The sequence below is a fragment of the Biomphalaria glabrata genome, chromosome 12, assembly GCF_947242115.1.
Source record: "Biomphalaria glabrata chromosome 12, xgBioGlab47.1, whole genome shotgun sequence".
Classification (NCBI taxonomy): domain Eukaryota; kingdom Metazoa; phylum Mollusca; class Gastropoda; family Planorbidae; genus Biomphalaria; species Biomphalaria glabrata.
This window is the reverse complement of record NC_074722.1, coordinates 34708186-34721334: the sequence shown is the minus strand read 5'-3', so window position 1 is coordinate 34721334 and position 13149 is coordinate 34708186. Positions and strand designations below refer to the sequence as shown.

Sequence of the window (13149 nt, the reverse complement as noted above, 5' to 3'; positions counted from 1 at the left end):
CTTTGCCATTTATTCATGCGAGCTTTTGACTGGCTTTCTATCTTCTGTCTTCTTGATTTGATTTTTAAGCAGCATCTACATGTAGTCCTTGCGGTTCTGGGTATGTTCGTCAGCTTCTTTCTCTAAAGTTAAGTCTACATCTCTCAGAAGACTCTCTCTCACTTGATCCGACTGTATGCCACATACCAATCGATCTCTGATAAGTTAATCTCGAAGGCTGTCGAACTTAAATTCTTTAGCCAAAATTTTCAACTCACTATAATACTGTTCAAACGTTTCACCGTCTTTCTGATTTCTTGTGAAGAATTTAAATCTGTCATACAAAGAGTTGGAATTAGACAAAAAATGATTTTCACACCTTTCAATTACTTTGTCTACAGTCTCATCTTCACATACTTGAAAAGTATTGTAGATGTCTCGAGCTGGTTCACCGATCAAATGTAACATTAAAGCTTTCTTCACTGGCTCGGGCTTCGTATTCATTTCCGTAGCAACCATAAACAGTTCAAAACGTTGTCTCCATTTTTTTCCATAATAATAATTCTATGGATTCTATGTCTAGATCTAATACGAAAAGAACTAACGACACCACCTGATACAACTAAAATGTACTTTTAGAAATCGCTTTCTGTTACAGCACTTTAAACCGATCTGACTCCAAATTTTACACCACTTCTGAAACCATGTTCTGTTGTCATAGATAAATAAATAAAATACTGTAGACATTAATAATAACAATAAATAAATAGAGACTTTGTGTTGATATTAGTAGAAGACCCTCATTTTTATGACATATCCTTTCAAGTACTTTCTCACATAAACATTCACAACAAACAATGACTAATATAAACATATTAGCACAAACAATTTTTTGTATAAGCTAACCATCTATACGCGTATAGAATTATTGTTTTCACAAGCTGTTTTTCAGCTGTAATATTGTCTCACAAATGACGTGACATAAGCAGATGTGCCTCTATTTCAACACACTGATGATATACTGTGTAGAATATATTTTCCTTGAGTTTAATGTTTCCGAAATCAATCTGCCGTATGCCAAAGGCAATCTTTTTTTTTTTTAAGGAAGTCGGAGTAACAAGTGCTCCGCGAAAACGATTTAACGATCAGCTTAAACTCCGGATGCTTAAACTCTAGATCTAAAAAGAACACCTTTTTACTTTAAAATTTTTAAGTGACGTATATTATTACAAAAGATGCTTTGTGCTGGCCACACGACACTCTCGTCAACCGTGGCGATAGAAACAGATGATTTTTACATCATCTGCCTGCCCCAAAGATTGCAAGGTGTGAAAAAAAAAAAAAAGGAACTTGTTTTTTTTTTGTTTTTTTTTCAAGGGATCAATCATTTTAAAAAATCAAATGGGAGGTGTCCCTGTTTATAGTTTACTATTTTTTTTAGTGATCGATTGAAAACTTCCATGTTCCTATATATTACTAATATCAAAATATTTAATTCAAATTCTACTTGGGTCTAGGCATAATTAGGATTATGGGCTCATTGAATAACAATTTTGATAATAAAAACGTGTTGCCAATTATAACAAAGACTTGGATAAAAAAAAAATTAAAGTAACTACTAAGCCTTAGGCATATTTATTACATTTTTTACACCCCAAATCTTTTTACTTGAAATTTCTTTTAATGTCTTGATTTTTTTTTTTTAGGTTTTCTTTCTATTGAGGCATACGACTTTTTGCGTAAGTCACACACTATATACTCTGGACTCGCAAATCTCGAAACACTACAATAACCTAACCTATATAACATATAATAATAACAAGGCTTGACATATATGAGTGATTTAAATTATGCCGTACAATCTTTTAGATGGGAATGCAATGTTTTAAGATTAATTTTCTATTTTGCAAACTAGACCTCTATATCTAGAAAAATCTATTTTACAATCTAAAAACATAAGATGATAAAAATATTAACATCAGCACGCTTGAAATATTAAGATCTAGGATTACCGAAACAGCGACATATTCATTAAAAATAATTCATATGTTGATAATGTTCTTGAAGGAAGTAAGCTTGCCGCCTTTATAGTAATTTATACATCATTATTATAGTTCTGTTAGCACTTAAATTTAATGAAGACAGCTGCAGAAGACGATACGAAAGCTTAAATAGACTACCTGCGGACAACTGCTTTGTCTGCACGAGATGCAGAAAAAAAGCAGGTTGCAACTCATCTGAATTGAAGAGATAAGTCATAAAGACTAGATCTACAATCACATAGAATGACAGAGGTTTGAGTTATTAGATTATATTCATATTGCGTTTTACGATCTCAGCCTCACTCAGGCAACATGTTCAGTTTATGTTTAGTAAGTTCAAGTTGTAACTCTTGATTTAGAATAAGTCTAGATTACTCTAGATTCTAGATTGACTCTAGATCTAGAATAGAATTAGGATCTAGATCTAATCTAAATACTTAAAATAGACCCATATCTAGATCTAGATTTAGAACTAATCTAGATTCCAGATACGACTAGGTCAACTAGTTCTAGGTCTAAGTGTGTACTAGACTTAGTGACTTGGATATAGATCTAAAACTAATCTCTCGAGATCTAGATCAAATTAGATCTTATTATAATTATATTAATTATATACTATATGTTATCTTAAATATAATACAGATGTTACTTCAAAGAGAAGATGTTTATGTCCATTACTATAGATTGAGACTACTGATTAGGTGTAGTAACTGTAGAAGCACTAGGCTACTACTATAATTAATAGTTACTTATAATAGTAGCTCTAACTCTAGGAATCTAGACCTATTAGATATAGAGCTAATAGAGTTAGGTGTAAAAGCATCTAGTTTTGTGGTAAGATCTTGTACCTGGTCTGAATTTTCTCCAAAGATGTCTATATCATCTGCAAACCTGAGATTGAAAATAGGCCACTCATTTATGGTCAAGCTAGGAGTAAATTCTTCTAGAGTTTCCATCATAATATGCTCCAGAAATAAGAGCTGGAAAGAGAATGCATCCTTGCAGCACTTCTATGGATGTCCTCTTTTTTCGCATTTTGATGTAGGGTTTTGATAACATCATTAATATTTTTATCTATGTTGAGCTCTCTCATCAGTTGCTGCATGCCAAACCTTGTCAAAAGCTTTTTTTTTTTAAGTCTGTGAATTTATGTACCAATTTCTTTTGGTGTTGAAGACATTTTTCATTTAACAATCTGATGTTAAATATTTGTACAACAGTACTTCTACCTGCTTTGAAAGCCTGCCTATTCTTTGAAAATGACCTTTCTAGCTTTTCATTGAGTCTATTAAGAATTATTCTTAGCATTTTCTTACTTGGGAGACTGATCAGACTATAATCACTCTATAGTTTTGCCATTGTCTCAAGTTTCCTTGCAAATCATTACATCTGGTTTAAGTCTAAGGTTCATATTTAGTCAATCAATAGCTCCATCCACCAACTGCCTAAACAGATTATTCTACAACTTTGTTTGATTTTGTTAAAAGCATTAATAACAAAACATCACCTTCCATTCTATAATGGCACTAGGCAATGACTAGGAAAGAAGGACCACACTTGTATGAATTTGTCCAAGAATGGCTGCCTGGTCGTGAGGTTTGCGCCCTGGACTGTCGTTCGGATTTATCGATGGTCGAGGGTTCAACTCCTGCCCGCTCCCATCCCCCGTCGTCCTGCGGGAGGTTTGGACTAGGAAGTAAACTATCTTCAATTCAACTCTGAAGGAACATCCGAAACATGTAAAACATTTTTACAAACAATATGTCTTTCTGAGTTTCTAATTAGGTTTTTAGTTTTTCTATTTGTAAATAAATAATCGTTTAGTGTTTTATGTATTATTGTTACTTTACTTTTTATTCTTCAATTAGAAGTTGTGTCTCATGTTTATAACAAGTTGTTTTTTTGGTCTGCACAGAGTTGACAGAAAAAAATATTGAATCTACATTGCTCTACCTCTTCCCAGCAGTCACAATGATGCAGGTAATTCAACACTTTTACAGCTTACATGGGTTCTATAGTCTTGTTCAACTTGATTTTTTAATATTTTCTTTTAAGTATTTTAGCATTCAAAATTTGAATAGTGCCATCCATAATTTAGGATATATTTAAACATTTACATTTTTTTTTTAAAGATAATAATAATAATCTTTATTATCCACAAGGAAATTGGTCTTATAATTTGTGCATTATACCAAACAAAACATTATAAAAACATTATAACTATAGAAAACCAATTTATATATTCACACCAGACTCACTCATAATTTAATAATGAATATATATCAACTGTTAAGAAATATTTAAGATATCTATAAATAAGAATGTTTACTCCTTTAAAAACAAGAGTACTCGGTATTAAATCTAAAAATAATAATATACACCCCTTATTTATTATATTTAAAACAGTTCTACAAGTTATCCAGTCATTCCGTGTTTCACTTTGTGAAGCCTGTCAACTCTTTAAAGCTGAGTTATTTTATATGTCACCCTTTCAGTTCATCTCTTAATGAGCGTGCAATTTCTTATTATGTTAGATGGTTTAATGGTCATGTAGTACTTGCTATGACTGTTGTCTTGATGGTCCTGGGTTTGAATTTTACCCTCTGCCATCACTCCTCTCTCCATCCTGTGGGAGGTTTAAGCATTTAAGTAATAAAACTTAATTTTCAAGAAAATAATTCGAAACACAACAACAAAACATGTTTAAGCTATGTTCTTTGTTTACATTCTCTGTTGTTGACTCAACTGTTTTAAGCAGGTTTACAGCACTTTAAAATGTAAAGTGCCTATATTGTTGTTCTGTCATTGCCTTCTTGTACTTCTGATAATCAAACATTTCATCAAATTTGTCGATAATTTTCTGTCATACATACCATTTAGAATGCCCCAGTCTAATTAACATCAGGCAGACCTCATCACATCAAAAACCTATTGTTACGCGCATATATGAGAGTCTAAAGCATTCACCAAATAGAGCCATCAATAGTAGATCAGGAGAACTTTTATCTTGTTCACAAATAATAATATGTTAATTATAATCTCGTTTACATTACTCCATTTTTAGATCCATCTCTATCTCTCCTATTTCAACACACATTCACACAATTTCACATTCACACTATTATGCATATGTAACATTTTGTATAGCTGTGCAGAAAAATTGAGAAGAACAGATCAGCAACAAAAAACTGGCTATATGACAAAGAATAAATTGTTTTTAATATTATGTTCTAAACTATCATGAATTGTAAATAAAATTTAATGGAGTTCTCAGATTCACCAGGTGTCCTCCCATGTTCTATACATTTGTGTTTTAAAATAAATTAAAAAAAAATATTTTCATTACAACAATAAAAGAAAAAAAAAAGTTGTTACATAGTGCAGAAAATATTTATCTTGAATTAATTCTAATAAAGTTTGTTTTTTTCCTTTGCTTAATACATACTTCATTAATGAAGAAAGCAGGTCATAACTTTTAAAAAATTGCTTTTGTGTAGCACATTTTTCATGCTTATTGCATGCTCAGGGGGCTATGGTCTAATCTCTTTGCTTTTTTGGGGATCTGTGTGAGGAGGACCTTTTTGAGCTGCCTTTAGATGCTCGGCAAACACAACTCAGATTGAGATGGGTTTTTAAAATCAAGTCCCCTTAATAGGTTTGTTTGTTTGTTTGTTTTACATGTTTCGGATGTGCCTTCAAAGTTGAAGATAGTTTACTGCCTAGTCCAAACCTCCATGCAGGACAACAGTGGATGGGAGTGGGCAGGATTTGAAACCTCGACCATCGATAAATCCGAACGACAGTCCAGCGCGCAAACCGCACGACCAGGCAGCCCAGTGGCTTATACCATTTAGCCACACATGGCTAAAAACATTAACTGCAAAACATTTTACAAACAAACATCCATATTCATAAATTCTTTAAGATAAGTAAACTGTGTTTACAAACAAACATCCATATTCATAAATTCTTTAAGATAAGTAAACTGTGTTTACAAACAAACATCCATATTCATAAATTCTTTAAGATAAGTAAACTTTGCTTAAAACAAAGGCAAAGAAAAACAAAGTACAGAGGGATGTCCTTATTACAATGATTATAATGTTTATCTATTACAAATAGTAATGTGAAAATAACAATGTTATGGTTTATATTAAAGGGAGTTGAATTTTTGTATTTCAGGTAGAAGAAAAGCCTGATGAAACATATGGTGGATGCAAGAACAAATAAAAAACTCAGAGAAGTTGTGGAGACTCCTCTACTTCATGTACGTTTAGTTTCTTTAGCATAGCTAGAATCTTAATATATCAAGTTTTTCATCTGGTAGTTTCGGTGAAAAAAAAAAGTTATAATTGTACATTTAATGACTTCTCCATTCTCATTTATATGTTGGAGGTTTCAGACAAGTAACCCCATACCTACGATGAACTGTGCAATGGTTTTCAGATCTGGTAGCTCTCCTAATAGTTTTTGCTCTATATAGGGGTTTTTGGGACCATGTCTTATTCATTTAATGACTACTTTACACTATGAACATAGAGGAAGGTATTGGGAAAATACACAGATATATAACATTATTCTAGATGTGACTCTTCATTGCTTGTGATGTCACATTGTATTTATGTTGTAAACAAGGCTGCTAACTACTGTCAGAATTATGTCTGTATTTTCAAAATTTAATGAAAGAATTCTTGAAAAAAGATTATATGTTTTACAGCCTCTCTTAATTTGACATTGTTGATCTGTTCTTAGTCTGTTTTACTCTCTCTTTACCTCCACGCCCCATAGATTAAAGTAAAAAGTAAAGTAGTTCCCCTTTCAGATCATGTGTCTATAGAGCAGATGATGTTGAGGTCATCAGTTTCTGTAGCCCATGATAAATGAGGGTATCATCTATCATGTGGCCAGCACAAAAATCAACTGCCATGTCAAATCAGTTTTCATTATATGCATTCAATTCTATTTTATTTTAGTTTGTAAAAAATGTTGGTATTTATTAAATTTTGACTAGCCCATTCTTGTATGGGGTGTAGTATGAGTAGTAAAGCACATGGCAACAAGCAACAGGTCTAGAGTTCCAATCCTGGTGAAAATTAGGATTTGAAGATCAGGATTTTTTAAGATGCCCCTGAATATACAAAACTCTAATGGGTACTTGACTTTTGCTGGGGAAGTAAAGACAGTTGGTCTTTGTGCTGGCAACATGACTCATTAACCAATGGCCATAGACATCATCTGTGTCCATAATATGCAAGATCCGAAATGGGTACCTTTACCTTTTACTTCTTTATGTAATACCTTCAGGGTGCCGGAATGATCAGAGAATTTTTCGAAATGGCTATAGCTAAAAAAAGCTTGTCTTTGATGAAGTAGATGCTGTAGGAGGTAAGTAATTGAATTCCTTTTTTTTTATTAACTGCAAACACATATTACTGATGGGGGCACAGTGGCTGAGTGGTTAAGCACTCGGCTTCTAAACATGTGGTCCTGGGTTTGAATCTCTGTGATTTTTTAATTTTGGGATTTTTCGGGTGCCTCTTAGTCCACCCAACTCTAATGGATACCTGACTTTATTTGGGAAAAGTAAAGGCAATTGGTCATTACGCTGGTTACATGACACCCTCATCAACAGTTGGCCACAAAATGACTTGACTTCTGAACCAGGGGTCCCGGGTTCGAATCCTGGTGAAGACTCATATTTAATTTTGTGATCTTTGGGTGCCTCTAAGTCTACCCAGCTCTAATGGGTGCCTGACATAAGTTTGGAAAAAGTAAAGGCACTTGGTTGTTGTGCTGGTTACGTGACACCCTCGTTAACCGTGGGCCACAAAATCAGATGACCTTTACATTGTCTGACCCATAGATTGCAAAGTTTGAAAGGTTAACCAAGAGTGGGATTTTTTCATTTCAGGATTTTTGGAATTTATCTTTATTCCACCAAAGTCTAATGGGTACTTGACTTTAGATGAAGAAAGCAAAGGCAGGAGCCCTTGCCACATAACACTCTTGTTAATTGTCTGACATAGAAATGAGTGACCTTTACATCATCTGCGCCATGGTTACATATGCTAATGTTATATTAAATTAAATATGTTCCTACTGTTATTACTGGTCATTGACTGGTAGCACCATACTGCTGGTAAACAACTAAACCATTGTAGGAGTAATATATCTTAACTAATAAAACTTCAAATAACTTGAATAACTTCCTTTTGTGAACAAAACTAAATATAACTTTATTTCTAATATAGACAAAATCAACTTGTGATCAAATGAAATAAATTTAGTAGACTTTAGTAATAATATCTTTAAAAAAAAACTAGCTCACTATAATAGCACAATCTTTCAATCTCATGTTCTGGTGTCCTCTCCCCTAACTAACACCAAAGGATGGCAACGCCACCTATGTTGCATCATTCACAACCAGTCGCTAATCTCTTCCCACCATCACCATATAAACACACACACACACCATAACATCTACCAAATAAAAACAGTCTTAAAATATATGGCAATAGAATATGATGGAACCACAAGGTTCTGACCTCAAAATGGGGTGTAACAAGTTTGGATTTAGTGGACCTAAGAATTTAAATTGTTATATTGCAAGGTTGATTTATGTGGCTGATCAACAAAATATTATTTCACGAGGATACTAGAAAAAGGTGATGGATGTAAACTTGAAGTTATTTTTATGCTACTACAACTTTATATTTGTTAATATTTGTTTTATTGATTATTAACATTTCATTCACTACTACTTTACACTCAGCATTCTTTCATGTCTGCACACATACATTTAAAATGCTAAATCTATGAGTGTAGAGAAAGACACAAAGACATTCATTATCAGCTGTCAGTCTATTTATTTGTATGGGGTAGTTAATAAAATAAAAAAAATGTTTACAAAAGTGGAATGTGTAACTGATTGGGATAAAATCACTTTGCTATCTATAGAAAGGGCTTGCGCTTCAAACCTTACTACAGCTCAGTTGTATTTGTTAAACATCTAAAGGCATAAAGGAAACCCTTTTTCCACCACGTTTCCACTATTTTCCACCACGTTTCCACTAAAAGAGATTAGATCTTAGTGCACTGAGCTTGTTATAGGCATGAAAGGTGCCCTCTACAAAAAAAAAAATGTGAAAAAAAAATATTGCTTGCGGTGAAAAGAATGAGTATGGGTGTTTATTTTGTATCACATTAATTATTCCAAATTAGTACATTCAAATACTAAATTAGGACTCTTAAAATACAAAGTAGCAAATCTCTGTTTTAAAGACTAATAACCAACCACATTATAAAACATTTACTAACCTAACCTTATGACTGTCAGTTACAATAAAAACATTTATGTCTGCTATGCAGTGGTGTAGTTCAGTAGGGCTTAAAGCCATCAATCAGTTGTTTGCAACTTTCCGTTGCGTTATCACCCTTCTTTCTGCTTCTGTTGTGTATGACATCTGCAATCCGTGACCCTTCCTTTATGCTCTCTCTCCATCCAGTGCTACTTTTTCCCCAGCTGCTAGTGTCGATTTTTAAGAGCTTCATGTCGCGTTTGCATAGTTCAATTTAAATACTTAAATAGTACTCTATAGAAATAGTATTGACCTCATCAATATTCCATTTCAAGACAAAGATTCTGTAAACTGTTCAAGGTAACATTAGTATCTTCTAGCCAGGACGAATGTTCACCGACGATGAAGAATCAAAGTTCAGAGTAGTATCAAAACACCCAACGTCACAACGTAAACCTAGAATTAGCGCGGGTCCTATGAAAGTGCGGGGCTCACTGCGGTCACCTAAGGCCGGCCCTGCAAAATAGTGGCGTATGCTACGCCGCCGGTCGACTAGTGAAGCAAAAAATTTTTTTTTTAATTTTTACTATCACAAATTTTTACGCAGAATGTCAATAGCCCGAATTAGAAAAACCATCGTAATTTTTCTTTAAATAATCAGCCACATCGCCCCAATATCAATATATCTAATTTGAAATCTACTTAGTATCTAAAAATAATTTTGATTAAAGTCTTATTTTGGAGGCGTGGTGGCTGAGCGGTAAAGCGCTTGGCTTCCGAACCGGATCCGGGGTTCGAATCCCGATGAGTCCACCCAGCTGACATCAATTTTCTTATGCAAGGTCTGAAAGGGCAATTTTCTTTTTAAAAGTCTTATTTAAAAAAAAAATAAAACCCTTTATGCTAATTATGAGAAGAAATTTTCAGGGATCAATCATATAAAGGATAATAAATGTAAAGCGTGCTACGAAAACATCACAATTATATGCACATGACATAGCACTTAATGTTTCTCATACTGTATCCAGCATGACGAAAGGATTTCCACACAACACGAAAACTGTATAAAAAAATTAATTAAACTACGATTTTAACTAAACTTTTTTTTTTTAGTTAAACAATAGCCTTAACTATTTTTTTTTAGTTAAACTAAAAGTTTCTAACTTTTTAGTTAACGTTTGCCCATCACTATTTGTAGGCGCGGTGGCTGAGTGGTAAAGCTTGTCTTCCGAACCGTGGTCTGGGGGTTCGAATCCTGCTGAAGGCTGGGATTTTTAATTACGGAATTTTCGGGTGCCTCTGAGTCCACCCAGCTCTAATGGGCACCTGACATTAGTTGGGGAAAAGTAAAGGCGGTTGTTTGTTGTGCTGGCCACATGACACCCTAGTTAACCGTAGGCTTCAGAAACAGATGACCTTTACATCATCTGCCCCATAGACTACAAGGTCTGAAAGAGGAACTTTACTATGCTTTGTCCCCAAAATAAAGCAGCACTTATACATAAAACACTGAACCCTAATCTTCAAATACAAAAACAAATTTAATAAAATACTTAGAATGACACAAAGATAAATGCACATCCCTCGTCCCAAATGCTAGGACAAATTTGTACAAATGCTCCTTCTTCCCTAGTGCTATTAGAGCATGGAATGGGTTGCCTAAGCTAGCCAGGATAACCAGTGACTTGGCAGAATGTAAGTCATTGGTTAATATGCATGACTGAATGCATGACGCGTAGGACGTGATCATGTTATTTGTTGAAGTAACGTCTGTATTCTATAAGATAAGATAAGTACCCAGGTCATCCTGCCTCTATGGGGGACCAGGTCTCCTGGTCACGTGACAATACAATAAATAAATAAATAAAACAAAACAACGTGTACACACACTCGTCTGTGTGGATGTGTAGCAGAACAACTGGTCAAATACAGTTCTGTCCTGACTTTGGAATGTTGACCCCAACTGACCTCTTATCCTTGGCTTAAAAACAAAACAACGATTCTTAGCATACATGTAGGATGGCTGCCTGGTCGCGCGCTATGCGCGCTAGACTGTTGTTCGGACTTGTCGGTGGTCTCAGGTTCATACACTGCTAGCTCCCATCCCCCCTCGTCTTGCGAGAGGTTAGGACTAGGAAGTAAATTATTTTCAATTCTGGAGGAACATCCGAAACATGTACAACATTAATGTCAAACATGGCACCCCCCCCCCTTTTTAAAAATAAAAATAAAAAATAAATTACAAGGGGGAAAATGAAACGTGCTTATATCAGTTTTCTTTAATTTTTCAATGAAAACTTCTATCATGGATTTTAAGCAGAGAATTTTATAAAATTATAAATAATAAACAATTATTTAAAAAAAAAGACAAACACGGAAACGAACATAAGACTCGAGTTTCAATAAAAGGAAATGTCAAGAAGATATTAGTTTAGTCATTTGATGGAGGTGAGCTACAGAGAGTCAGAGAGAGAGAGAGGGGAAACTGGAAAGATTGCAAAATTTGTTATCATCGGGTGGCTATGCTCTCAGCTTCGTACTCTGGTTCGTATGTGTTTGTATTATAAACGTATTCATTTATTGAATGAAATAGGGGCATGTCACTCAAGGTCGAGACTCTCACTCTTTACTATGTAACCATTGCGCCCAATAAGTCTTAAAAAAAAACAAAACACAACAATAATTATAGATACTTTAGATAGATTAAAGCAAATGTTTTTCAACCAGTTCACTTATTTCAGAATGCGACGCGATAACCGCTCGTCGGCTTTTATGCAAATACAACGTACGATGTGTTAGTAAATGTGTAGAACATCGCAGAAGATCTTTTCATAGCAATGACAGAGCAAGCACTTAATTATGACTTACGGCAACTCTACACATGTGTCGTGAGGTGAGTTTATAGCTCAAGAAAAAAAAAAAGATCGGTGTTTAAGTCGTTGTTGAACCCCAATACAAGAGCTAATTACTACATTGATAGATAGATACAAAACAAAGAAATGTAAACGATTCTATTTTAAACAACATTAGTTGTTTATGAAATTTTAATAATGCTCATAATTGCCATTACAATTTTGTTTTACAAATATTTACCGAATGTTTCTTTAGAGTTAAAAATGTATTACATCCTAGCCCTAAATTCTCTCATGGCGGCGGGCGACACGGACCACCTAGGTTACAGTACGAAGTTTACGCGACCAGAAACATGTTTTGCTTATTATTCTTTAATGAGCTGCTTAGGGGAACAGTAGGCCTATTCAGAATACGCTGCCTGATTTATCTGTGGCATTTTACGTCTCGATAGGTAGTGTTCGCCCTTTGCCAATCCTTAATACACAGCTGCGGTCACAAGTTGAGCATCTGTAGTCACCAGACGCTAGATATTTTGTGTTTCGGCAATGTTTCAGCAAAAATATCACGTTGTTTTGATATGGAGAGAGACCTCTTATTAGCATTTGGATCTAAGGTCTCATCTTTTTCATCGAGATACATGTTGAAGCGCCTCTAGCTTTTGTAAAACAAAACAAGCAAACTAATAAAAAAAAATACTTTAAAAAAATTTACTTAGAGGAAGCACTGCACAATCACTGCTACATCTATCAAAACTGCAAGGCTTGCCTATCCATTTTCAATATAAAACAAAATTAATTAATTACCCCTAATTGATAAACTAATTGGTTATTTTTTTTTATTGATTCATGTATTCGACTAACATTACTAACAACAATTGTGCAAATGTTCCACTTGATTCGAGAATAGGAAAAGGGAGAAAATCGTAAAATAATCCTTCCAGACAGACAGACGGAGTGAGTTAATATAAACTGTGTAAA

At 34.1% G+C, this 13149-nt stretch overlaps 1 long non-coding RNA gene across 1 annotated transcript; it reads left to right on the top strand.

The window, feature by feature from the left end:
- The first annotated feature begins 3427 nt into the window (after window positions 1-3427).
- On the top strand, window positions 3428-7400 carry LOC129922188 (uncharacterized). Its single transcript, XR_008774168.1, has 4 exons — window positions 3428-3760; window positions 3937-4001; window positions 6204-6288; window positions 7326-7400. It is a non-coding gene; the product is annotated as an uncharacterized LOC129922188 (long non-coding RNA).
- Window positions 7401-13149: the final 5749 nt, after the last annotated feature.